At 41.2% G+C, this 27,135-nt stretch overlaps 1 pseudogene; it reads right to left on the bottom strand.

Moving 5' to 3' along the window:
- Positions 1-3,852: 3,852 nt before the first annotated feature.
- LOC139926789 (unconventional myosin-VIIb-like) lies at positions 3,853-27,096 on the bottom strand (annotated as a pseudogene).
- Between the last annotated feature and the right edge of the window lie 39 nt (positions 27,097-27,135).

The raw sequence follows: 27,135 nt of genomic DNA on the forward strand, positions 1-27,135 counted from the left end.
GACCATATACCAAAATATATGCAGGCTATGCATTTTGATAGTCTTATTTTTGCTGTTATATAATTGTTCTGGGAATAAATGAATAGGATAATTAGATTTAGGTCTATAATAACTTACTTGACATATTTTGCAGTTGGAATTAGATTGTATGCTTATTTCTGATTTTGAATTAAACTGCATTATTTTTAGGATTATATTCATATTTAAAAATGAATAATATTATATATGCAGATTTAAATTAGCTAGGTAAGAAAATGTAGATACTAAGTAAGCAGTTAAATAAGTAGATATTGTATGAAGTAGGTAAATTACTGAGCAGGTAAGAAACACTAAGTTAGTGGAAAAGTAAAAACGTGGGGCTTTATGTCACATTCAGAAGAAAAGTTTCAAAGAGGGTGAAAAAGTAAATATGCATAAATGTAGGTATGAAAATGAGTAAGTCAGAAAGAAAGTAAACTAAGCAAGAAGGTAAGTGGTTAAGTAAATGATGAAGTAGGGCAGTAAGTGAGGAGATCTGTAAATGAAAAGCAAGTAAAAAGTAGATAAGTATGTACAAATGTGGGTAAGAAAGTCAATATGTTAGTAGATAAATGTAGCCTACATACAGCAAGTAAGAAGGTAAGTGAAGATGCAGCTAAGCAAGGGCAGGGCAAGTAAAGCAGGAACTCATAACTGATGGTGCAGATCGTGATCTTTTTTCTTTCTTAATGAGATTATTGTGATGACCATGACAGTATATTATTTGGACATAAGAGGAACAAACAACAGCTTAACAAAGGTCTTAGCCTGATCAGGTGTTTGACCCTAGCCGTCATTCCACTTAGGATATCAGTATCCTCTTACTCTGGCCAGTCTGAAACATCCAAAACAGTAAAGTCTTTGCTGTACCCCTCTTCGTCTTCCTCCTCCTCCCTGTCTGCTTCACAAGGGCAGAACATATGATGTTCATCTACTGGATTAAATCGATCTAGACTAAAACCACTTATGTTCTCTAAAATGTTCCCATATTACAGACAGGTTTAAGAAAGTTTAGTACTAATATCTTCAAGATCCTAACTCACACAATGTGCCTCAAGAAATAACAACATGGTACCTAAATATGATCTTACTAAATGCTCATGTCTCACAGAATAATATCTTTTCACTATTTTCATAACCACTGTCATCTCATCTGAGGCCTTAATGCTCCACCTGGCTCATCTCTGTGTTTGCTGCTGCCTGACTCTGGCTACAATGCTTTGTTTTCCTGTTGAAATAATTCAATGATGAATGCCATATTAGCTAATACAAAAAATATGGGCCATGGTAAATTTATCAGTACAGTATTAATATATACTCCAAGGCACCAAGCCCTCTAACTGGATACAGGCCCTACCTCATTAAATGGTAAAAGTCTGTGCAAAGGAAGCCCACTGATACGGTCTGGGTTGGCCAATTTAACAACCCACACTGCTGAGGCTGTAGGAATAACCCCATTCAAGGGCAAACTCATTGGCATTAAATACAATATCCAGCCCAGGTTGCCCAGACTGCAGGGAATCCCCATCCATGCCCAACACAACAACCCATGTTGGATATGTCTCAAGAATTGTTTTAATGCTTATTATTTTAATGCATGACTGTTTTAGCAAATACCATATATACTGAACTTTCATTTTGTTAGGCTACATAAGCTGGACACCATCAAAAATTTTGATTTTCAGCTGTGTGACTTTTTCAACTGTAACCTCATTTGTCAGAAAACAATCAAATTAACTTATGTAAATTACTTTCAATTTCCTTTGATCATGAGATAATCATGATGGTCATTTATTGCAAATACATGCAACGTGTGAAATAACTGTTTGACCATATTATTGTAATTGCTATGTTACTCATTGAAAAACCCTCTCAATAAGAAATGATTGTCCCAGAATCATTTGATCTGCACCACAAGACGTCACTACACCTCATGAAGAACAGCTTTTAAAGACTGTAAGGTATGTGCTTTCTGAATTTTTTTTTTTTTTAAGTATTGTCTGGGTCAAGAGTAGACTAATTAGAGGTCAGCAGTGTTACACCAGTATTAATAATAAACATGTAGCCTAATTAAATGTCATTTAATAATTATGAGTATAAAACGTATGAAAATTTAATTAGAAAAATCCCATGTGATATCTGGTTGTGAGTATAGGCCCACAATATGAAAAACAATATGAAAAACTGTCAACTGTATTACCCAGTAAAGGTAATGTAGTTGACAAATTAATAATCTCTTTCTCAAACAAATAGCTGAAATCGTTGGGTTGAGCTAGTAGGCAAGCAGTAGCCTAAATATGTTAAAGTTTAGGGATATAAACCGAACTGAAGAGTGGATTCTAATGATATATAAAAGGTCTTAAATCATGTTCTACAAGGTGTGTATACTGGCTGACTAGCAAGGAAACATTAAATTTCCACATTATTGAACGGAGTTTGGCATAACGCTCTCTCCAGATGAGATAACGGAACGCATTGGGGCGGTACTGCTGTCAGAGTGCAGCCTCCTTAACCAATCGAACTCTGTATTTTGGAGCCCTCGTGACCAATCAGAATCCACATTTTGGAGCACTTTGTTTTGAATGCGTTCACAAGCGAGAAAGGGAGAAACGGACATCGTTCATAAATCATTTAAAATGTTCAAATTGTTCAAAAGTATGTCTGTTGGTGAGAGTCATTACAGATTCATAACTTTGGGAAGTAGCCTATGTTTTGGATGGCATAGGCTGAAGACTTTCAATCATGAATTTGTCATAATGTAGACTAGTACTTAATATCACAAAAACACACTGTGATAGAATGCAAGTTTAACCAGTTGCAGTGATGCCTCCTTTTTAATTGAACAAGATAAATGTACAAAGCACTGTCAATATAACAGTAAAGAACATATTACATAGTATTGCATTAATTATTAATTAGGGAGGGCACTGCAGGCCTACAAGCTAAATGTAGGCCTACATTTAGTGAGTATGTATGTGTGAGCGCATTTATGTCTGAGTGTGTGTGTGTGTGTGTGTGTGTGTGTTTTTTAATACAAAATTAAACTATGGTCTGAAATGTCTTATATGAAGTCATGTCTGCACAGGGCAGAAGGATTTTGTGCTTATTTTTAGGGTGAGCAAAGTATTTTAAGGTCATTTGTTGAGAATTTTATGATTCTTTTCCTTCTACTTGATACTACCGCATTTCATCTGATGGAAACATGCAAACAAAATTTGCTGGCTACCTCATTTGCATGACAGGTTAGTAAATCAGATGGTGAATTGGACTCCGCCGTTGATTTGTATCTCTCTCAGCAGGGGCGCTGCTAGTGGGGGGAAAGGGGGCAAGAGCACTTTCAGGGGGCCCCAAGCTTTATATTTACACATTTTCTAACATGAAAAGTGCTATACAAGAAAAGTTTCTTTGTCTTGTTCTTCTCATTATTATTATTACAGGACTGCACACACACTTTTGGACCCTTTATCAGTGTTATATCTGAGGCTGATCAATATAATCGCATTGATATGTTTCTATTACTTGCAGCCCTAACGGACACTAAGCAGAAATCCCTAACAGCATATTTGATATTTCGACCAAGTTAAAACAAAATCATCCTTCATCGTTCACATATTTAGCTTCACAATGTAAGCTAAAATTAGTGAAGCATCACACTCGTTAACCATACTTACTACACAAAAAGCACAAAAGATCTTCTTATTGTTTGTATTCATTTATTCCCTCAAAACAGTTTCACATAGTCTATTTCCACAGTCACTCATTGTAGGAAGTCAAAGTCATTTTAACAGATAAATGAATGCACTCATATAGTCTTGGCCTACAACACATGTATATAATATTTATCAGAATTGTAAGATCACTAATTAAGAGCACAAGTTAGTAATTGGAGAGGAAAAGATATAAATAGCATAATGAACTATCGATATTTACTTAAAAGGCAGCACCGGTCTAATTTTGCTTTGGATCATTACCAACATTAGCTTACATGAGATCAAAATCACTGGTGACTTTCACATCCACACATCCAGTTAACAGCTGAAGAGAGAAAGAAAAGGCAATACGGAGCAAAATAACTATTGGAATAACTGGCCAAGGAGTCCGTTTACACACACACACACACACACACACACACACACTCTGGTTAATAGCATAATATATCTCAGGTATAATTTTCTGGTCTGTCGTAACTGGAATATGAACTTAGCCCGGGACCCAAATATAATACCTATAAGATCTAGTCTCTGACACTGTTGAAGTAGATTTGATTTTGGTACTAGTGTGTATTATGGATACGTGTTCAGCTCATTATTGCCGCCAATTTGTCATTCAAAGCATACTAAGGGTAAATTAATGCAAAAGCACCGTTCGATGTTGCATATAAAGCAAAGCTATTCAGTCTATCCTTCTCTTTCCCATGATGCCTCAGGAAAACATCTGGTGCCTCGGTCGAACTGTCTGCCTTGCCTTCTCATACATGTTGATGTACGATCTAAGCAGGTCATCCATTTTGTAACCCTGAGAAAACAGAGAGAGCGGATAGATTTGTCAGTAAACGTTTCATTTTCATTCATCTTTTTTTTTATAATTTAACACACAGAGAGATTGATTTGCGCTACAGACTTAAAAAAAAAAAATAGTAGTGCCCTTGGTTTCTTCTGCAAGAAATATGTTGCTGATATGAATTTTTACTGGTGGATCATTTCAGGGGTCGGCCACTCACCAGGGAGGTTTCGCAGGTGAAGGTGTTTCCTTTCACCAGGTTGCCGATGGTCATCTGGAAGGAGCTGCTGCCGCTGTACCAGTTGGAGATGCGGCTGAACGGGTGCATGACCAGCAGCTCCTGAAAGGGTTACATTACTGTCAGACTACATTGAGCTGTGCTGTTTTATTTGTGAGACAGGATAGAATAGAATAGAATAGAATGGAATAGAACAGGACAGAACAGGATAGGATAAAAATTAATAATGAAAATTATGGAATGGGGGGATTGGATATAATGGAATGAAATAGATTAGAATAGAATAGAATAGAACAGAGATGAAATAGAATAGATTAGAATAGAATTGAGTAGAATGGAATAGAACAAAGTGGAATAGAATTGAGTAGAATAAAACAGGATAGGATAGGATAAAAATAATAAACTGAGATGGAATGGGGTGGGATTGGACATAATGGAATTAAATAGAATAGAACAGATTAGAATAGAATAGAGTAGAATAGAATTGAGTAGAATGGAATGGAACAGAGTGGAATAGAATAGAATAGAACAGAACAGGATAGGATAAAACTGCCTAACCAGATAAGGATATGGGGTACTGTAATTACTGTTCATACCTTAGTCTTTGGATTTATTAAGCTGACACCTTGCTTGCTGATGGCAATCCTAACTGTACTTGGATAGCTGGATTCAGATGTTTGCTGCAAAGCAAAATACAATCGCAAATGATAATTAATTTGCATATTCCTCCTGAAAAACAAGTTTCCTTCCAATGCTGCCCGCTGACTAGGCTTTCGCCCCATCGTGCTCACGTACTTTAACTTCAAAGAAAGCGCAGCCGAAGGTGGGCCAGCCGGAGATGATTCGGAGGAAGGCCACTTTGGCCTCGTCCACGGTGATGCCACTCTGCTTGTTGTAGGAGGAGATGATGTGCTGCGAATAGGACAAAAAAGCACAGTGGAAATAAAACCCAGAGACAGAAGCAACGAGTGCACTACAAACAGCCGCACAAAAAAAACTCCCTCTCTCCTCCTAATCCTGCTCCCGCGCTTCCTTATCTTTTGTACTTTTCTAGATCAAAAATCAGCATGTCATCTGTTTCTTCCCTCGCCTCTCTATTCTCTCCCCTCCGTCTTTTCTTCGCTCCTTTGTTGACTGCTCTTAATCCTCCCCTTCGCCGTCTACCTTCTTCCATTCATCGGGGGACATGACTTTCATCTGGTCTTCCGGAACCAGGACCTTCAGCATCTTGGGGATCATGACGAACTGCGACCGGTCCGAATCCACCTGGACTCTGAAGAGCAGCCCGGCCAGGCTGATCGCCTCCTCTCTGGTGCACTCGTGGTATCCCCGCAGGTACTTAGGCATCTCCTGTGTGGGGGCAGACAGAGCTCCTGTCAGTGCGTGTCAAAGGTGAATCGAGTCAAGTGCGTGCTGTGGTTGTTGAGTTCGATACCTGCGGGAAATGGAAGGTGAGGTCTGCAGCCAGGTCTCTCCCCGGGGTCACGTTGAACCACAGCTTCCTCATGAAGATCACCAGGTAGGGCACAGCGGACATGGCGCCTGGGAAGCCAACACATTTTAATGATGTCATGTGAACTACAGATGGGGAGAAATGCAGAGAAATAAAAACTGAAGGCGTCAGTATGGCGCTTTACCCTCTTTGACTTTCTTCAGTTTCTTAGGTTGGTCTGAAGTCTGCTTCAAACTGTCAAAGAAATACTTCTGGTCTTCCAAGCTTGTGACCTAGAAGTTAAAAAATAAATATGTTAAAGGGGAAAGCATTTAATTCAAGAAGCCAATGTCATTCTTAAGGCCTTGGACCATCCAGTCAGTATTTGTAAAGAATAAACACTCTGCAGATAGAGAATCACAGCTCTAGTCTGTGATTTTATATCCAATAATGCATTAAAGGCCGACTTTGTAGTCTCCATTTTTACATCAACACGAGTCATATTATCACTCCAAACCAGAAAATGTCCTGTTATCCTAAATAGAAATCACTGTGGATAATAGACTAATAACTACAAAAGTATCAATCACCAATCACCCTCAACTTGAATCAGAAGGATTGTGGGTAAAAAGTACTTTCACAGTAATAGCACCCATTCCCACCTTGCTTGGTGTTTTCAAGTAGAAGCCGTATCCGTCGGCTGAGCTCAGATGGAGCTGAGAGGCGATGCTGTGACACAGGTCTCTCATTCTGGTTGTGGACGTCACTTCAAATAGCTACAGTGGAAGAGGAAGTGGGTGTTAAACAAATTCAAGGAAGATATCTGACTGGTCGGCAATGATGAGAATAAGTTAATCTAAAGTAAATATGCAGCCACATATTAAAAAATGTTGATCCACAAGAAATCATTTTTGCGTAAGTGCTTCCTATGTATGCAGGGTGGAAGTAATAAACAATAACTGATAGAAATGCATGCAAAGTGAAAAAGAGATAGCTAAATGATCCAACAAACTGATAAAATCAAAGACAAATTTGATAAAAACAGCGCTGATAAAATAAAGACTGAGCCACGTTTCAGCAATAATCACCGCTGTCTATCATTCACAACACCAAACTGACTTTTATCATTTACGGGTAGAAGCCTCAAGACCATTTATCAAAGATTTCTGCTCTCTACTTTGTGTTTGTCTTCCCAAAATATTTCCCTCTTCTTCCCTGTTGTGTCTTACATCGTTGGTGTCATTTGGGAAGTGGACTTTATGGAAGATCTGGGTGCTGTTCTGCTGGATGGCTTCCACTTCCACCTGATGGGGGGGCAGCTTCCTGGGCTCCGCACTGAGCACACAAAACAGTACAATATGTTTATTTTACACACACGTATACATAAACAGTATCTGACCTCCTACAGATATAAAGACTCCGGTAGATTTTAGATAATGAAATATAATATTGTAATAGACTTACACATCTTTACACACTAATGTTCACTCACACTTCCATCTGTACACTCCCTTTAAATCCTCCTGGTCAAGAAACATCCAGAGCTAAAATGGGAAGGTCAACCTCAATTTCTTTTGGGAAGCCAAGCCCAGGTGTTTAACTAGTATTCTAACCATTTATTATGGTATCTAGTGGGAAAGTTACTTTCAAAATGTTACACTATACCAATTCACTTACATAATGCATTGGATTACTCCAATTTGATAGAATATTCCTTTGGAATGGAAGGATTATTGAAGGATTACTTTACTGAGTTACTTTAGGATTACACCCCCCAAAACAAATCTATAAAATATGAAGAAACAGACATTTTATTCCAATTTACTGATATTTCAATAACATCATTATAATCACCTACAACTGTGGATAAGTATTATTTCAAGTTGCATTGTAACAAGGATGTGAATGCAATTTCAATTAAAATGATATGCAAAAACAATGCTTTAAATCATTTTTCTCAGTAATCTGACAAGTAGTCACGTTTTTCCAAAGTATGAAGGTATTCTGGATACCCTCAGTAATTCTAACGGACCAACTGTTTGTCATGCCATTGCTGTCATGACATTGTGTGTCCAGCCTGACCTGAGCCTCCCCTGCAGCCTCTGCAGGCAGCCGGCAGCCAGCGGGTCTCTGGGCCGCGATGCCAGGAAGCGCTGCGTGTGTCCCAGCAAGCTCTGACTGGGTGGGAATAAGCCCGAACACAGCCACATCAGCTGCCAGCCACGCTCCATACTCAGCCTGAGAGAGAGAGAGAGAGAGAGGGGGAGAGAAGGGGAGAGAGGGAGAGAGAGAGAGAGAGAGAGAGAGAGAGAGAAAGAAAATAGATTAAATGCCTTGGTTCTGCCTATATACTGACTCTTCATGTTCTGTAAATTCAATAAAACATTTTTTTTTACATATACAGGTGGACACACACACACACACACACACACACCTGTTGTTGTTGCTGGTCATCTGTCTCATAAGTTGGCAGTAGATCTCATCCTGCAGAGCTTCATACTGGGTGGCTGGACCAAAGATCTGGTCAGTGAGCTCTATGGGGCTGCGGGCCTGTTTGATGGGGTAGTCTCCCATGTACTTCAGGATAGGTAGCAGCCCGGTCAAGGACTCACACACACACACACACCATATAAACTAGACTACGGTCTGTATGACACAGAAGAACTTCATGTATTCCAGATAAACATTAAACATCAGAATAGAATAAACTCTATTTGTTCATCTCAACATTTTTAACGCCACATCCTAGAATGTAAAAGTGGAACCAGAACAGGGATGGGTGCGGAGCTAACTCCAAAATGACCCAACCGCTACTGGGACACTCTGGTTTGAAGGATATCAGTGAAGGCGTTGCAGGCCAGGTGGCTGAGGTCGTGGTTGCGCGCCAGGCTGCTGAGCAGCGGCTGTTTGAGAGGCTCTCTGGAACAAGCCCACAGCTTCTCCCTGCCCGCCCCTCTGGACACGCCCTGCCGGCCAACATCCTTACCCGGAGGCCTGGGACAGGGAGGAACCACAGTGTGAGTACATCACTGACAATATTTCATACAACTGACATTCATACACTACCAGTCAAAAGTTTGGACACACCACATTTTTCTTTATTTTTACTATTTTCCATATTTTAGAATAATAGTAAAGACATCAAAACTATGAAATAACACAAATGGAATTATGCAGTGACCAAAAAAGTGTGAAATAAATCAAAGCTATCTTATATTTTAGATGATTTAAAGCAGCCGCCCTTTGCCTTGATGGAAAGGCAAAGGCTTTGGAAAGAAATTCATACATAGGATCAACTTCACTATTTTTATATATTTATATTTGTCTAACAAACAAATTTCAAGCATTTAAGCAGAAGACATTAGATCAAAATGGCTTTAAGAGAATGAAAAACATAGAACATTCAATCAAGTGTGTCCAAACTTTTGACTGGTAGTGGACGATAGCAGAGGGATGTGATCATAGATTGCTGAGAAGTACAGCAGTGTCATGTCATTGTTTAAATACTGTATGCTTAAATATTAAAAATTAAATTGTGTGTTTAAATATTGTATGCATCACTGCTTTTTTGGTAAAATAAAATATGGCAAACATGCACCACCAACCAAATCCACAAGCTTTGACTAATACTCAACATTCAAGGACTGCCAAATTGCAAAGTGGTGCTATGTGGTGTGTGACAGTAGAGGGAATGACTGATAAAATAATATATTTCTCATTACCGGAAGAATTCATGCGCAAACTCTTTTAAAGAGACGGGGGCCACCGTCTCATCTCTCTGCGGGGCGCTTTGCGTCGAGGTTTTCCTCTGGTTTGGACTCAGACTGAGCAGGTTCTGAGGGGTAAGAAGCAATTTATCAGTAAGACCACAAGGGGGGCTCATCTGAGCCTTCATATTCATGGATCCAAAGCAGCAGAGACCTGAAAACTCTCAACTGAAACACATTCTGTACACTCTGCACTTTCTGTACATATGCTACTGGTATCTGTAAAGTGGATACATTTGATAAAGAGTATAGTTTTTTTTTCTTTTTACACTAGCCCACATGCCTGTACATGTAGACTACATACATACATACAAATTCACATACCTGCTTTTCACATATTTTAACAGAGGGACAATGGACAGTTAGTAACTGCCTCAGAATTAGCTGGAAATCTATATTTCGTCTGCAATATATTGTTATATTATGAACCCAAATGCCATTGATATGTGCAGAATATAATACATATATAACACATAACTGCACATAATCATGATATTTGGGTTTTAATGTGTTTATGTGCACACATATAAAATCTGATTTATGTATTATATATAGTATACCACCTACACATACAGTATATAATATTATACATATATGTTTACTATTCTTATTGTTTCTACTGTTTTTTTTATTGCCTACATTTTATTCTATTTTGTGCTTTTATTGTAGTTTTCTTTCCCTGAATAAAGTTTCATTTTATCTTATTAAAAGACTTATTAGACTGATTAAATCTGTCATGTTTCACCCTGTCCCCTACCTATCCTTTCTTATTCTTTCCCCTTTTATCATATAGATCTCTCTTGGGGAAATAAATGTAAATGTATTTAAATGAAAGTATGAGTTGTAAAGGTAAGTCTACCAGCGCATCATCACTGGGCCTGCTGAGAGTTGGCAGAAACTGGACTGTGTCCATATAGACGGCACCGCTGTAGCCGGTCCGTTCGCTAGTGGCTCTGTTCCAGGTCCGATCAGGAGAGTACTCTTTATCTTTCACTATCACCAACAGGTCGCCTCGTTTACAGACCAGGAACGTGGGGTCTTCTGTAGAGAGAGAGGGAGAGAGAGAGAGAGAGAGAGAGAGAGAGAGAGAGAGAGAGAGAGAGTCCATGTCCATTTGTGTATATAAACTATGAGTGAAGGGACTTTCCTACCTGTGCGGACATCTACATGTAGATGTGTCCTTGTACGTGTGTGTATACATTCATATGTGCAAGTGTGTGTGTGTGTGTGTGTGTGTGTGAGCCTACATGCCTGTATGCACTGTAGACTCTTACCTGGTTTATTGGCATCATGCAGGGCCGCTGCGTACATCGAGCGCTCTCTCAGCCCCTCCAGGTTTGTCTGCATCAGTGCAGCCAAGTCCACAGCATCCACACACTTCAGGACAAACTCTCCCTTGACTGAGGACACACTCACTGACTGACCGCTGGATCTGCTGACACTGGACACATCATAAGCTCCATCATTTTTATGTGTACGGTACTTTGTAGAGCACAGTTACAAAGCGCTTTACGAGATAGATAGCAAGATACACAAAAGCAAAGTAAAAGCAAAGCAAGAAACATAAAAAAAGAAGGTCAAGGACAATTAATCAGAGATCATTACATAAACGCAAGTGGGTTTCGAGAGATAATTTAAAAGATGATGCAGAATTAGCCAATCTAAGCTCCTCAGGTAGGTTGTTCCAAAGTCTAAAAGCTCTGATGGCAAAGGCCCAATCAGATGGTTTGATGAGTAGATTAGATGGATAGATGGAGCAGAGCACTGGGGCAATATGTGTGTACTGCCAAGGTTAGTCAATATCCGTAGAAAATCAGTGTCTCTGCAAATAGGGCAAGGGCAATTTTAGAGATGGGAAAACATATCCCTAATTTAAAATGGTATAAAGTGTTCCTACTCGGTTTTGTCATGCTCTGTAATCACAGCTACATCATATGAATTGTTACTTCTCAGTTGTATCTTTGAGAAATGATCTGTACCTCATCATCTGGACTCCAGTCAGCTCAAGGTAGGGGAGCTCAATCAGCTTCTTGTCTCGTCCATCCATGAAGAAGATCCCACTCCAGTTTACAGCCACAACGAATTTGCTTTTGGGCAACGGAGGTCCTGTGGACGGATATGGGTATGCAAATGTTTCATGAGCAGGGTGCAAACTTTTTTTTGTTTTGTTTTTACATTAGCCTGTTGCACCAAGTGGACTGGCATATCTCAGGGTTCCCACTGGTCATGGCTTTTAGAATTTAGAGAGGTGTATTCCAGACAGGTAAAGTCGTGAAATTTGATCAATTCTGTTGGGAAGTCGGGCAATATCAGGGAATTTTACGAATAGTCCTGAATGTATTTTCCAACTTGTTTCACACATTCGTTGCACTTGATGATAGGTTGGAGCTGTTTTTCTCCACAGTAAACCAAACTGTATTGGAAATCAGACTGTTCACCCCTTTACAACAATAACACAATTAGGAAAGAAGGACATTTTTAGGTCATGGAAGCGCTCTGATTTAGTTATGGAAAGTCATGAATGTCTGTCCCCTGATGTCTGTATCGTCTCCTTTAGTGTTTGAGGAAAAAATTACATTAGCTTGTATTGAAGAATACTAGCCAGAAGCTATTAGGTGATAAAAGATCCATCCCCGTTGATGGGTGTTGTCATTAATGAGATTGATGACATTATAACGCAAGTTGTAGGGTGACTAGACTCAATATGGAAGCTAAACTTACATCCCTGCCCCCCATCAAAGTGTTATGTGTGCACTTCTTGACTGACTGACCCGACATCATTGTCACTTCATAAAACTTGGAGAAGTAGAGCGGCCATTTCTGACGGGCGAAGTCGACCACTTCTCCTTTAACGCTGTCTGTGCTCTTCTTCCCGCTGCTGTAAGCATCCTGTACGACCAGGATTCAACAAATTATTCACTATTCATTCATTCACTCACATTAATTTACGTGTTCTCATAAGAAACATCAATAAAGCTGAAAAACAAAAATATCACAAACATTGTCTAGATATAATGCTGTACACACAATCAAATATGCACACTGGACTAAGCAGGTTATGGCACTTTACCTGTAAGTATGCAGCGCTGACGAGTTGGATCCATTTCCCCATAGATTTGGTCTCTATGAGCGAGGTGGCGATGCACTCCTCAATCACCTTCCGTACGTTCTCTGTGCTGTTCTCAGAGCCAAACCGGACGTAGTAGTGCTTTGCTGCCAGCTGGACATATTCATCCTCCTGAGTGATGCAAAACAACCAGATACAGTTGCGTCAGTTATACATAAACTGGTTTAGTTTAATGTCATTTAGAGACATTGACACGATTCACCATACTTCAGTAGGAAAGGTGTTGACATACAGTACTACTTAGCTGACAAAGGCAAGGTACGAGAGGGGGAAGCTAATATCATGAAGCCAAAAATACAGTCTAGCCATACTAAGTTATGTGTTAAACTGCCCTTTAGCTAGTTGGCGTAGCTGACCTTCCAATTCAAACTAGGCGAGCTAGTTATACCGGTTTGCAGGCGTCGTGTTTTATTTACAAATGAAAAAAGAAGTTATTGCCATTTATATTGTTTTATTTACATTTTGACCTTCTTGCCAGTTAGCCATTTTGCCAGTTAGCTAACCTGTGCTCTGAAAACTGTTTTTTTTTTTTTTTTTTGCTCTGACCATTTAGGTTTATCTTCAGCTCTGCCTTGATAGTTCTTGAGACATGAGGCATGTCTGAAAAATCTGTCTGAAATTTTTGAATAATCAGGACGTTTTTTCAGTATAGTGAATGGTTTAGCCGCCAAATTTTCTTCAACACTATGTTCATCATATGTTAATCACTTAAAATGCCAAGATGCTATACTTGAGTGAGTAGAATTCTGAAAATACTGAGTACAATTTAGCCACAGCCAAAGTACAAAAACGGATTGAGATTCCCTGAGAGCACAACTCATGAAAAAACATGAGTACATATTTAAAAATAAACATTGGTCCCTATGAGTGAGGTGGTGACTACTCGAGGTAGCAGGAGACACCAGAACATTCTATTGTCTGGACTACAGTGTTTCAGTACCATGCCTCACCTTCTCACAGGTGTACTCTCTGGACTTGATGCCCCTGATGACCTGTCTATAGATGAGATCCGTGCTGACGGGGTCGACTGAGCAGTCATGCCAGGGTGTGAACAGCTCCTTGCGGATGTAGAGCCTCCAGGGGGCGTCCTGCTCCTGCTTGCCCTGCCTCCTCACCTCCTGCTCGCACTGAGAGACGGCATCCAGCACATGCTTCCCACTGCTGCCCAGAGACCACACCTGAAAAGATGAAGAAAAGACCGCACCATCACTTGAATGATAAGGGTAAGACCCATTTGAGAACTGAAGCTCTCCGCTCTGTCACTGCAGCTCACCTTATCATAGAGGCCGATGTAGAGGGAGAATCCCTCGGTGTCTTTGAGCTGAATCTTCTTGGCCACGGCTTGGCAGACTTCAGCAGAGGAGCAGGCTGAGTCCATGGGCAGACTGACGCTGCGGCCGTCCATTAGAGCCACAGACACATTCATGGGCTTCTTGGACTTGGTAGCCTGTCCATGGGGAGAAGGAACATGAGATTTGATTGAATTCAATGAGGTGTGTAATGATTTAGAGATTAGTAGCTGATTGGTAGGAGGTACACTGCTCATTTGTGACCTTACTAACACAGTAATAGACATGGAGCCATTGAAAATCTCAGTTGCAGACAAACAACATACAGCCAAAAACAAAACCAAAATGCAATGCCTGCTACTTTATAGAACTCATTCTGTTTCACTCTTTGAGCTTGTTGCTCTTTCTAAATAGGACAACATCTTCCTGTTATGTCAGTGATCAGTGTTTCTACCTGTAGTTCTATCCAACAGGGAGGTTCTCTTCTTTCTCCGTTGGCTACTATACGTTTCAGGCGCTCAGCACAATATTCTCCATAACCACTTGGCCCTCTGCGGAGGAAGCTCTCCAAATACTGTAGAGGAGAGTAGAATAGAATAGAATAGGGTAAAGATGACGATATATGGTAAACTGTTTGGGGGAATGGAGAAACGCAGTATTTCCTCCAGCATGGATGATAATTAATACATGGAATAACATCAGTGTGGATTATAGTGGTGTTCATGGAATCAACACTGCCTCCAAATGTTAATCATGGATCATGGTCTAAATAGCACAAGAATTGGTAAATGATTGATTTATCAAAATTGAAGTCATTGTCCAAGTTGTAATAGCGTGAGTGGAGGTGTACAATTCTAATAGGAATGACTTCAACGTTTCACCCAATACACAGGATACATCAATACAAATAGGGAATTGACGAGCTGTTTAATGCAGTCTAAATTACAGCAGTGTTTTCAAAGTCTCTGTATGTACCCAACAATGAGTTGCAGAAAGATTTAAATTTATCTGGAAAGTATTCTGGAAAAATTGAGCTTATCTTAGGATTTGAGTGGAAAATTCCAATTTTGTATGGAGCTACTAGCTCTACTACTAGTGACATCAGGGAGACTCAATAAAATACTAGACTTTCAAACCACTGCATCGCTGTTAAGTAGTCCAGTACAGTCCAGACTGACCTGCATGAGGAGGTCTGTGGGAGGGAAGATCCCAAGACAAATGGAGAGGAGGATCCAGCCTCGCAGGCAGCTCTTCTTGTTCTTATTGTGCACCAGCTGCTTACAGATCTGACAGTAAATCTCATCCCTACCCAGGCAGGGAAACACAAACAGCCATATACACAAAGATAATAAGAACCCATGGTAAACAGGACAGAAATAACAACTGAACATTGAGTGTGTCAGGATTTCAAATAAACTCCACAGGTGCTCATGGGGTGGGAAAACTTAGATGAAGCTGAAAAAAAACATTGGAATTATGCAATTCACAAGAAATGTATGTTATATGTAACCTGGGTGAAAGTCATTTTGCTGAAACATACATTTTATTTTGCTGAAACAAATTAGTGCGTAACACACTGTATCTCCATTATATACTGACATGGCACATCTGTATTTCCCATATCACATCTAAAACACTATACAGGTTTTACCTTATGTCTCGTCTTGATAGAGCGTATCCAACGATGATGTGCAGTTTTTCCAGGGACGACAGCGGCCGGTCCAGCGTCGGTCCCTCTCCTATCAGGATGTCCTCTTCTTCTGTCAAGTCCTCTCGCTGGTATGGATTAAACGAGAAGCATATCATTTGAACTGGAATCAACAGAATGAATGCAGCTTTGTGTTAACCATGAATATGACGGCGACATGATGGCTAACCTCCTCAGGAATAGCAGAGGCTCTTCTGGTTCCACCTCCATATTTTTTCTTGTTCTTCCTCAGTATTTTCTATTCAAAAAAGAGATTAGATTATTTTAGGTGAGAGGAATGACTGCTGCATGGCATTCAGCTGCCAATCTGTATTACACAGCAGCAGAAAAGAAGAAATTTGAAACAGGGTTAGATCAATATATTGGTTTGGAAATATATCGCCTTCTATTAAAAATCAGATATCAGCCTGTCAGTGTCGTCCACCTGATATGATGGATATGAGTTTGTTTGATAACATATTTATTTAACATTAATTGATTCTAATGCAACATTTTAATTGGATTCCACACACACACACACACACACACACACACACACAAGTATGCATGCATATGTTTTATTATTATTATCCTTATTTTTAATGGAGAGTTGTAGTGTCCCATAGTCTAAACGCTGTTTCAAAGGCTTTTCGGCAGCTTTGATCCAAAAATATCAGAATTGGTATCAGCCTTCAATATCCTATAGTGGTTGAACATTCATTTGTAATATTCTCATAGTGTTGCATACGCCTTAAACCAATGTGCCACACTGCCATACTGATATAGCCTTTGTAGAAATCACACTTTTTATGTGATGCAGTGCTGCAGTGCTGTTGCTCGATGTCTCAAATGTCTGTGATCATCTGTTGATTGATCACAGACTTGTATTTTTGGCTGTCAGGAATGACATGTGGCAATGAAACGCAGTAAATACACGAAGTTCACTGTTTTACCTGGTCGAGTCCCACCAGGTTGCTCAGTCTCCTGCCCTGACTCAGGTAGCGGGTGCGGTGGCTGGACGTGGGGGTGCTCCACCCCTGCTCCGGGAGTCTCGGCTCCGGTATGTCCTCCATGAACCGCAGAATGATCCACCACACTGTTAGACATGCCTGGAGGGTGGGAGGTCATAGTTTACCCAGTTTTTTATTTACCACTACATCGACTGCAGCCGTAGGGCAGGAAAAAGAAAAAAACAAATAAGTAGGAAAGCTTTGGAAGGTATAACTACTTATTTACTGAATAGTTTAAGTTTATGGTTAAGAGAGCTGTCTGTCTCTGCTCTGCATCCTCTCACCAATGCGTCGCCCTCATCCTCGTGGGGCAGAAGCGGCTGCCTGAGCCTCTGGGTGATGTGTGTGTGAGTGGCGTTGCCCTGGAAGTGAAGCGAGCTGAACTTGTGGAACGAAAACTCGTCGTTGCTGTCATCATACTCCTCGTCGTTATCGTCTTCTGGTAATGGAAGCGGGGTCGCCGAGGCCGAGGCCGGAGCTTCCGGCTCGGGCTCGGACTCCGGCTCCGGCTCCGAGGTCTCGACTGCGGCTTCCTCCACCGGCTCTGGTGTGTTGTGCTCCACATCCTAATATAAGTTGTAGTGGAGGGCATACCAGTAGGACAGTCAGTCAACTAATAATGTATGACAAAATTCAAAACATTTCATCTCAACAGATTACATACTTCAGAACATATGATTAGTTCCCTCTAGGGATGGGACGATATATCGAAATTCAATATATTGCAATACAAAAATGTGACAATACGCATCGTGGGGCAGAAACATGAATCGCGATATTAGCTCCATTTTTCTACTTTGACAAAGAAAGCATCATCATACATCGTGTTGCTCAGTCAAATCCAGAGCTGACTAACCTCAAAGCCCTCTGGTGCCGGTCCTTTCCGTCCTCCCACGGCCACGGCGGCTGTGGGGAGGAGACCAAACATGTTCTCCACCATTTCCCGCTCGTTGATTGGCTCAGGCTCCTTGGCGGCCTGCTGCGATTGGGCGATAACTTTCTCCAGTCGCCGCTGGAGCTCCAACGCTGCGGCCTCTCGAGCCTCCTGCTCCTGGGCTGACAGGAAGGCCTGAGGGGGGGGGGGGGGGGGGGGGGTGGTGGTACAGTACGCAAATGCATGAACACACAGTCGTTCCTTCATGTTGCTTCAATCATTTCCAGTTTCAAGACTTTGAGCACTTACATCAGTCCTCATCCTTTCAGCCATTCTTCTGGCCAGCATGCCTTTGGTGCAAGCCTGCAGCAATATGACCGCCTCTCTCTTCTGCTTCCAGCTCTTCCTGGCCCGGTAGCCTCGTACCTACAGTCCAGCAGCATTTATTAGTCATCATACTCTCGAGTTTATTCATGTTTGTGTGTTTTATGAGGACCCAAGACAGAGTTGTTTTTGCCTCTCTGTAATACGCAGAATAAGTTAAGTGCTTTTACTTAGCTGAAGAGATTTATCTGTGAATTCTAAAACATGTAAAAATGAATAAAGAAGACACACAGTGTGCCAAGGTATCTGCATACCTGACTCTGTATGGTGACTGCTGCTGCTCGCTGTCTTTGGTAGTGTAACTGGAGCCGCCGGCCGCGGATCATGGACACCAGGCGTTCAAAGCCTTGCCGGAGCTAGTTGGAGCAAGGGAGGAATGAAAGGACGAGGTCAGTGGAACCAAGAAGTCCATTTTGTTGGACACAAGGCGTCTCCTTTGTGTGGCAAATGTCAAGAGCAGAGTGAGAGCAGGTTTTTTAAAACTGAAGTTGTGACAGCACCGCACCTTTCCTAGCCGCTTCTTCTCCCTGTACGCTCTCCAGTGTTTCTGCAGCACCACAGCTGCCCTCTTCTTCTGCAAAAAGCACTTTCTACAAGGAGGGGGGAAGCAAAAAAATCATCCACCTTGATCAACCACCATCCACACTCTATCTCTCCATGTCTTTTTGGTTTCACGCCATCGTTGCCAAAAAATAAATATTTATCTCTGTTTGAAGTGTCTCAACCTGTAATTACAGGTATGTATGCATCTGTACTGTAACTAAAGATAATCTATTTTACCCATAACCCTATTCGATTTCTATCTTTATCTTTTTTCATATCGTCTGTTGTGGTTCATACAGTACTATCCCTGCTCATATCTGTCGTGCATGTCAGTATTTCTCTCTCGTTTTATCGCATAACTTGATACTGGTCTGTCTTTGTGACCCAACCCATCTCCCAGTCTTCTCCTGGACTCGATGTCCACATCCTCGTATCTCCACCGTAACCTTTCCCAGTAATCTCTGTCTCTTTTGGCCCTATCTCTGTTCGCAGGCGCTGTACCTGTCATGGTGTCCCAGCATGACCCTCTGGATGATGAGGGCCTTCCTGTCGAGCTCCTTTTCCCTCTGCCGTTCTAGGATAGTGTCATGGAGATCCTGAAATAAGGTGAAAGGTCGTTGTGATTGCATTCCCACTAGGACGGTCCCCAGCAAGTCAACTAATAGCCATTTTACCAACTAATCAAATAATCTGTTTATCATACAAGACTGCTCAAGACTGAAATAACTTATTGTATGTTTAAATAAATCCTTAAAATACTAAACTAAATGACTATTGGTGCAGAGTACTGGTAGAAATACAAAGTCTAATACATGCAAAAATGAAGACATTCTTCTGTGCCATTAGTTCATGATAACATTGCCGATCACGTTTTGTTACAGAACAACTGAACAATTGCTGTGGTACAAGATGGGTGGCATTTGAGGTGTCACAGTGCAAAATTCATATAAGGTTTCTGCACCTTCAGGAAAATCTTGGTCCTGCCTAGTTTCCAGTCGTTCTTCCCTGTAATCACCGCCTTGCAGATGGCTTCACAACAGGCCACAGCTGGCTCCTGGAGAAACAACAAAGCATTTATTTGATAAGTGTTGAACACAGGCCGACGACAGCCCAATTTCCTCCGGGGGATTGAGAAAGAAAGACAAAAAGAAGGAATCTGCCCGTCTATCTATTATCTAGAGCAAGATGCTGCAGTAATATTCTAGGTGTCACAAATATAAGACATTTATATTTATCCAAATGACATTTACAGTTCTGGGATCACAGGTGGTCGTCTTCAGCAGCACCCTGTAGCGCTGCAGGAATTCCTGAAAGGTGTGGCGGATGGGATATCCCAGCTTCCGGATGTGGACGGTGTCCATCATGCCTGAATACCTCATCTGACGCATACACAGCTCTCTGTCAAAGACCTGGAGGAGACCGGGTCAGGGGTTAGCTCATTCAGTTATATGGCATGGAATTGCTTATGGAAAAATGAATCATTTTCTATCTATGCAGGTGTGTGCAACGTTTTTGTCTTCCTTCAGATGAATGCAATAGCACAAATGCAAAATCACCTCTTCAGATCTGGTGCTTATATATTTGTGAATATTGTGAGATTATATTATTATAATTTGTAATATATGGCAATAACTCATATATCATTTAAAAAAATCATTAAAACTGCTATGAAGACTATGAAAACTGCGTGAAGAGAGATAAACTAGCTTTAAAGACGATCAGTCAATTGATCAATTAAGAAGCTCGATGTAGCATTTTAACATCAGTAAATCATTACCATATTCATTTTGAGACATTATGTAAATGAACAAGACCATTGCCTAGAAGATAGGCAGCTTCTACCAGCCACTACACTGCATTTTACATTGTGTGCCAGCGGGTCGGATTTTGCGGGAAATCTGCTGGATTGCTTCATGTCACAAAACAGAAAGAGGGCGCTGTTCCTCCAGCGCAAACTGAGCTGAAGCACTTGTGTCATTCACCTCAGACTGCTTGCCATCGTTGGGTTTGAAGCAGCGGATGAAGAACGGCTGGCAGACGGAGAGGGCCTTCATGAGGGAGTCCAGAGACTGGCGGAACTGACCGCTCAGCGTCGGCACCTGCTTACGGCTGTCACTGTGGGCCTGCAGTGGATGAAGAAGAGAGAAGACTGATGTCATGATGCTGAGTCTGAGGCAATGATTTGAAAAGTAGCATCCAAGATGAAACAACTCCCCTTAAAGAGAGAGCTGCTACCGAGTTTCTACTCAAACAGGATTAGACTTTCATACCCGGAGAGAGTTCCTGGGTGTCATGATGATCCTTTTGTTGGCGGGAGCCTTCACCCCATTGGTCGAAAGCTCAGTCTCAAATATCTGACGAAGCAGCTTATTGGTGGACGTCTCAATCATCCTGATTATGTCAGAGCTGACAGCATCTCTGTTCTTCTCCAGGAATTCTGAATGGAAGAAAAGGACATGACTGAACATCTTTAAATAGACTGTAAAGGTTTTATCTGTCTGGGATCCATTTCAATTGGTTTGCGTACCTCTGGAGTCGTAGTAAACCACCCCAGCAAAATGGCAGATGCCGAAGTCCGTGTCGTGTTCACTCTTGGAGGCGATATAGGAGTTGTTCTTACGGTGCTGTTGGTTCATCTTGTTCAGCATAGTGATGTCTGTGCCCTGTGACCCAGTGAAACAATGATCAATGACCCTCGCCTGATCAATCAGATCTCATTTGACCAATTATATCAAACACAACACTCAGGGAAAATCTGGGAAGTCTCAAAGTCATCCCAACTATGTTTACTGAATAAAATAATAGCACATTAATTAGGTTTACATTTGTGCAATGTCACCTTAAATTGTTATACATCTGCAAAATATTTCCAACTTAACAAGCCGTTTATTCCTATATTCAGGCTTTAAATTTTATTTTTGTTAAAAAAGGTGAAAAAATTCTGCCACTGGGGTGAGATAGTTTCCCCGGTTTCCAATGCAGTTTCATTTGAATTTTCTAGAAATTAGTATCAATATCTTGAAGGCAGAATAAGGCAGATCACTCCATTAGTATCAAGACACTTGATTTACAAAAAATCATTAAACAAGGTGATTAGAAACAAGCAAAAATATTTCACCCCATTGGCAGATTTTACAGATTTTACATCATACAAAAACAATTCTTAGAAAATGTTAGAATTATGAACTGATAAGGCCAACGCTACGTAACAATACCTTTGGAAAATTGCTCTCTTCATCAATCAGGGCCAGCAGGTTACAGGATTTCCCGGCCAGCAGGTCCAGGATGTGCTGGTTGTCGCCAAAGCTGATGTTGGTCCACACGATGTCCTCTTTCAGGTACTCATCCTGCTCCAGCTTGAAGATGTGGCGCACAAAGAACTGTTGCAGCTGCTCGTTGGCAAAGTTAATGCACAGCTGCTCAAAACTGTAAAATGACAGGGTGACATTTGATCATTCACTGGAGAAATTGTTGAGTTGTGATATAGCATCGATGGAATCCAGGTGGTACTGAGAAATCTCCTAACCTGTTCGTGGTGAAGTTCTCAAAGCCGAAGATGTCCAACAGGCCGATAGAGTGACAGGAGGATTTGGGGCTGTTGGCCGACTTCTTATTGATGACACTGTTGATTTTCCCAACGATCCATATGAACAGCTTGTTGTAGATCGCCTGAGAGATCAGACACACATCACTGCTTAGTTTGCCATTCTGAGCGCCAAAAATGAAATCAGTCAAACTTTTCCTTGGATAAGTAAAGGTTAAAAAAGCAGCTAAAGCTCTAACACCGTTGGATTGGCACGCTAGTTCCACATGCAGTACAGTATGTTCAGTGTCCACAGTGCAATCTTCCTTTGATGCTGCAGGTCAATGTCTTAGACAATAAGGAAATACACTACATATTGATTAATTGTCACTGGATCAGCTTCATTACCTTGACGAAGGCGTCTCTGCAGTCAGAGGCCTGTGCAGAGCTGAGGGGTTTCGTCACCCGCTCTCTGTTGGTCAGGAAGGAGCGGTGGGTCAAACTCTTCGCCAGGGATGCATGCTGCACCTGGAGGAGGCAGACAGGAGGACTTCGTCAGCATCATTTAATGTTGAAGAATGAAGATCAATTACTGGCACCAGAGGCTGACGTTCATTCAGTGTCTCCTCTTTCACAACACGATGGGAAACATGTCAGGTGTTGGGTCAACAATCACAAGAAATAAAGTGTAAGTGAAGACCAAGAAACGCCCACCATCAGCAGCGCGGCTGCGAGGCTGAAGTGTTCTGATTTGCTGACATCACTGCTGTCCATGTTGTTCAGGGTGGTGGCTGGTGGGAAAACACACAAAACAGGATCTGATGTTCTCATGTTTAAGACACTGATGGTATCATATGTGCTGGATTAATGTCACAATATACTAAGTACAAGTAGGTTGATACTAAATTATTATTACAAATTAAGCCAATCTTTGCTATCCAAGCCAAAATGTCTGGACTATAGTGTTACGAAAAAGTCTCTGAGACAAAAAAATGATGTAGGGTTTAAAATGGAATTTTCTAATTTCATGTGACAGATTAATTGAAGGTAAATCCTATGGTATGTATGGCACCTTTACTCTCTGATACTACAATGAACTCCTGCATATAAGATGTATATGTATGTGTGTAAAGTGTTATATCAAATGTTCATTGCATTGTGTGGTTGTGCCAATACAAGCTTTTTGTATTGAATCATAATGTAGCATATATTAGTGTTTTTAGTATTAGTATTTTTTTTTTTATTGTGTAATAATGTATGCTTCCACTGATTTACAACCATGTTTTTTACATTCAAGATAAGTCTTTGTATTTAATGTTTCATCCTTGACACTGTTTTAGATGCACTGATTTTGTATACATTGTATTTTTACATTTGTCAAACTAAAGTGAACTAAAGTAAACTAAACTACTACAATAAAATCCTACAGATGCCCTGTAACTGTGTTCACCCAGAGAGGCTCACCTTGGAAGCAGACGTTCCCCAGGTGTAATATGGCTGCCAGCAGCTTGAGGATCTCCAAGCACTCGTTCTCTGAGAAGGTCAGGATCTTCAGAGCCACGCGGATGCGGTCATAGTCCTTAGCATCGTCACGGCCTTCACACACGATACGGTTACCCTACAGCACACAGAGATTTAGATTATATGATTTACTGCAGATACAGAATATGTAACATGTTTTAGTAAATATGAGGAAACGGTATTTGTATTCATTTTATCAGATTTACTGTAATATCTACAGGCACAACTGGTTTAATACACAATATCTCTGTGTCTATAAGACAATGTGCCAAAGCTACAGTATCAGCTCATCTCTCTACTAAATATTAACATCAATAAAAACCAAATCTGCAGCATTCAAAAGGCTGCGATAGAAAGAATACTTTGACATGACTGAATTTCACTTCCCTAGTAGAAGTAACTGATGAAGCCCAGCATATTTTATGGTGTAACTTTGCTTTCCAAATGAGCTGCAGATAGCTATGGTAATACCTTAGTGAGGAATTTGTATTCTTTGGCCTCTCCGAGGCTCAGAGACTTCTTCTGCTCTGCTGTGATTCCTGCCAGCATGCAGTAAAACATGTGGTAGTTCCGCTCCTGCAGGGCCTGGGGTTGTGGAGCAAGAATTAACATTTATTACTGCGATACAAAGGCAAAATTAAACCATTTCCAACAGTATCATCACAGCTATTCTGTCAAGAGGTGCAAATGAGCACAGAGACATGAGCTAGTAAAGTCTCACATGGCTTGTATAGTTTTTACAACACTGCATAGTGACTCAATGAATGTTTTCTGTGCAGGCGAGTGAGAGCTTCTCCCTCTGCCCAGCCCAAGAGTTGTTAACAGTAGTAGCATGTTTATGTTAACAGCCGTTCAAGACTATAACCATGTGATACCCTCGGTGGCACTGCACCTTTATCGGTCTATATAGGTTTACCCTATGGAGAGATAAGGAGAGCTTGTTTTGATTGGAAGGAGCAGTGTTACCTGATGGCAGACACGAGACTTCTCCAGAAGATACTGCTCCACGCGAGCGCCTTCAATCACTCCGTCGTTATTGAAGAAGATCTCCAAGTATTTCCCAAAGCGACTGGAGTTGTCATTGCGAATTGTTTTAGCGTTTCCAAAAGCTGTGTGGGACAGAGTAGGGACGTTTGAACACTTGGTTTCAGCTGTTTTTGGACTTTTAACCACTATTTTGCGTGTGTGTGTGTGTGTGTTTCAAAAGGCAGTAGCATTAACTGAAATTATGTCAATTTGAGCATTTTCTGCTTGGGATCCAACGTAAGAACATTTAATTACATGTTATGTGTGCTGTAAGCTGGAGAGTCCATGTATGTCTTTGCATGTTTAAATACTGGACTCTGCTAAAGTGCAGTTCTGCTGCTCCAGTACCTTCTAGAATGGGGTTGGACTCCAGTATCTGCTGTTCGATCCAGGAGTGCTGACCGCTGACTGCTGCCAAGTACTGCAGGATCAGCTTAGTGCTCTCCGTCTTCCCCGCTCCTGACTCCCCACTGACAGACAGAGTGAATGAATGAATGAATGAAAATATTGCATGTCATACCCTACACCATTAATTCTATACAAAACTGACTATGGGCAACTGTGTTAACAGGCCAACATTTTAATTTTCAGCCCACTGTATTGATGTCTGATGGTTTATTCTGACCTGATGATGCAGCACTGGTCCTTGTGGTAGCGTGTCATGTTGGAGTAGCAGCTATCAGCGATGGCAAAGACGTGCGGAGGGAGTTCCCCAAGCTTGTGACCATGGTACAGCCTCACCTGAAGGACAATATGATACTAAGCTTCCTCTCATATTTGGGGTTGCAGGGAGATTCAGCTTGATTCCTGCTTCAAGCTGGCGGGGTGATGGCCTACATTTGTATTTCCATGATCAGCGACAGCAAAAAAGTGTAAATGTGTGTAAATGCGACTCACCTGGTCACCTGTATATATAGGCAGCTCCTGATACGGGTTCACTGCCACCAGCACAGAGCCTGTGTAGGTCTAACACAATCAGAAAAAATGGTACTGTAAGACATAGGAATAATAAATAAATAAGCAATTTATACCAGCTTTACTTACTGCAATGCTTAATGTTTTAAGCTTAGGTTATGGTAGTGAAGGGGACTTGATATTGAAAATGATATTATAAGACTGGAAAAATTGGGAGCAAAGTAAAAAAAGAGGTGGAAGAGATGTGTGCAGGCACTGAAATAATCCATAATCCGGAAGTAATTTCATCTAGTGTTGAGTTTAACAGTTGTATTTGTCTTAAAACAAAATTTGCCAATGGAGTGAGATCATTTCACTTGTTTCCAATGCAAAACAACTTCTTTAGAGAATTTCCTTTTATCAAGTGACATTTCAAGATATTGCCACTTGTTTCAAGAAACTTCTAGAAACAGGTGACACTGCATTGGAAACAAGTGCAATTTTTCTTCACTTGTAAGAAAAACAAGAGTTTAAGACTCCATACTAAGACTAAACAACTTGCTAAGACGGACATTTAGAGTCGTATGTGTGTTAGTGAGGTGACCCACATAGATAATGCCTTGCTTGTGTCGGACCAGCAGGTTCCTGAGCAGGCCGGCCTCGGTCAGGTCCCCCAGCTGGATCATGTCATCCACCCCCTCCACTGATGTCGGGTGCATAACCCGGACTGAGGCCTCCTGCTCCTGGGACAGACTGCGTTCCTGGGAGATGTAAGGGATTATGATACATGCAGGTACAGTAACAATAAAGTAAACAGTAAATGACCTGAGATCTTGCATTTGTGCGACTGGGTATTTACCTTTCCCTCATCGTCCACCAGTATCCGGTGACCAGAGTTCGTCACTTTGACCCTGGCTCCGATGGGCACCCCGATATTGGAGTCCACCCACACCCACTCACCCTGAAAACATGGAGCAGAGTGGGCTGCGTTATGATTTTAGGGTAAACATGTCAATGAGTCTGCTGAATCCTACTTTTTTATATATGTGATAATCCAGAATTCACGATGGGCCTTCCCTTTCACTTTACAGTATTTCTTTGAATGAATGAGAAATGTGACGCCATATCCAGGAACAGTGCCAATTGAATGGCAGGGCTTCCCGGCAAGCAATATCCTCTTCAATAAAATCCATTCACTTAGCTGTACAGTCAGTCCTGAGGGCGTCTGTTTAGCACAAAAACCTGCCTTACCTTTCTCAGCATCACCAAGTTGCAGCTTTCCTATTACCTAAACAAAAGAAA

The sequence above is a fragment of the Centroberyx gerrardi genome, chromosome 13 (assembly GCF_048128805.1).
Source record: "Centroberyx gerrardi isolate f3 chromosome 13, fCenGer3.hap1.cur.20231027, whole genome shotgun sequence".
In the NCBI taxonomy this organism is placed as follows: Eukaryota; Metazoa; Chordata; class Actinopteri; order Beryciformes; family Berycidae; genus Centroberyx; species Centroberyx gerrardi.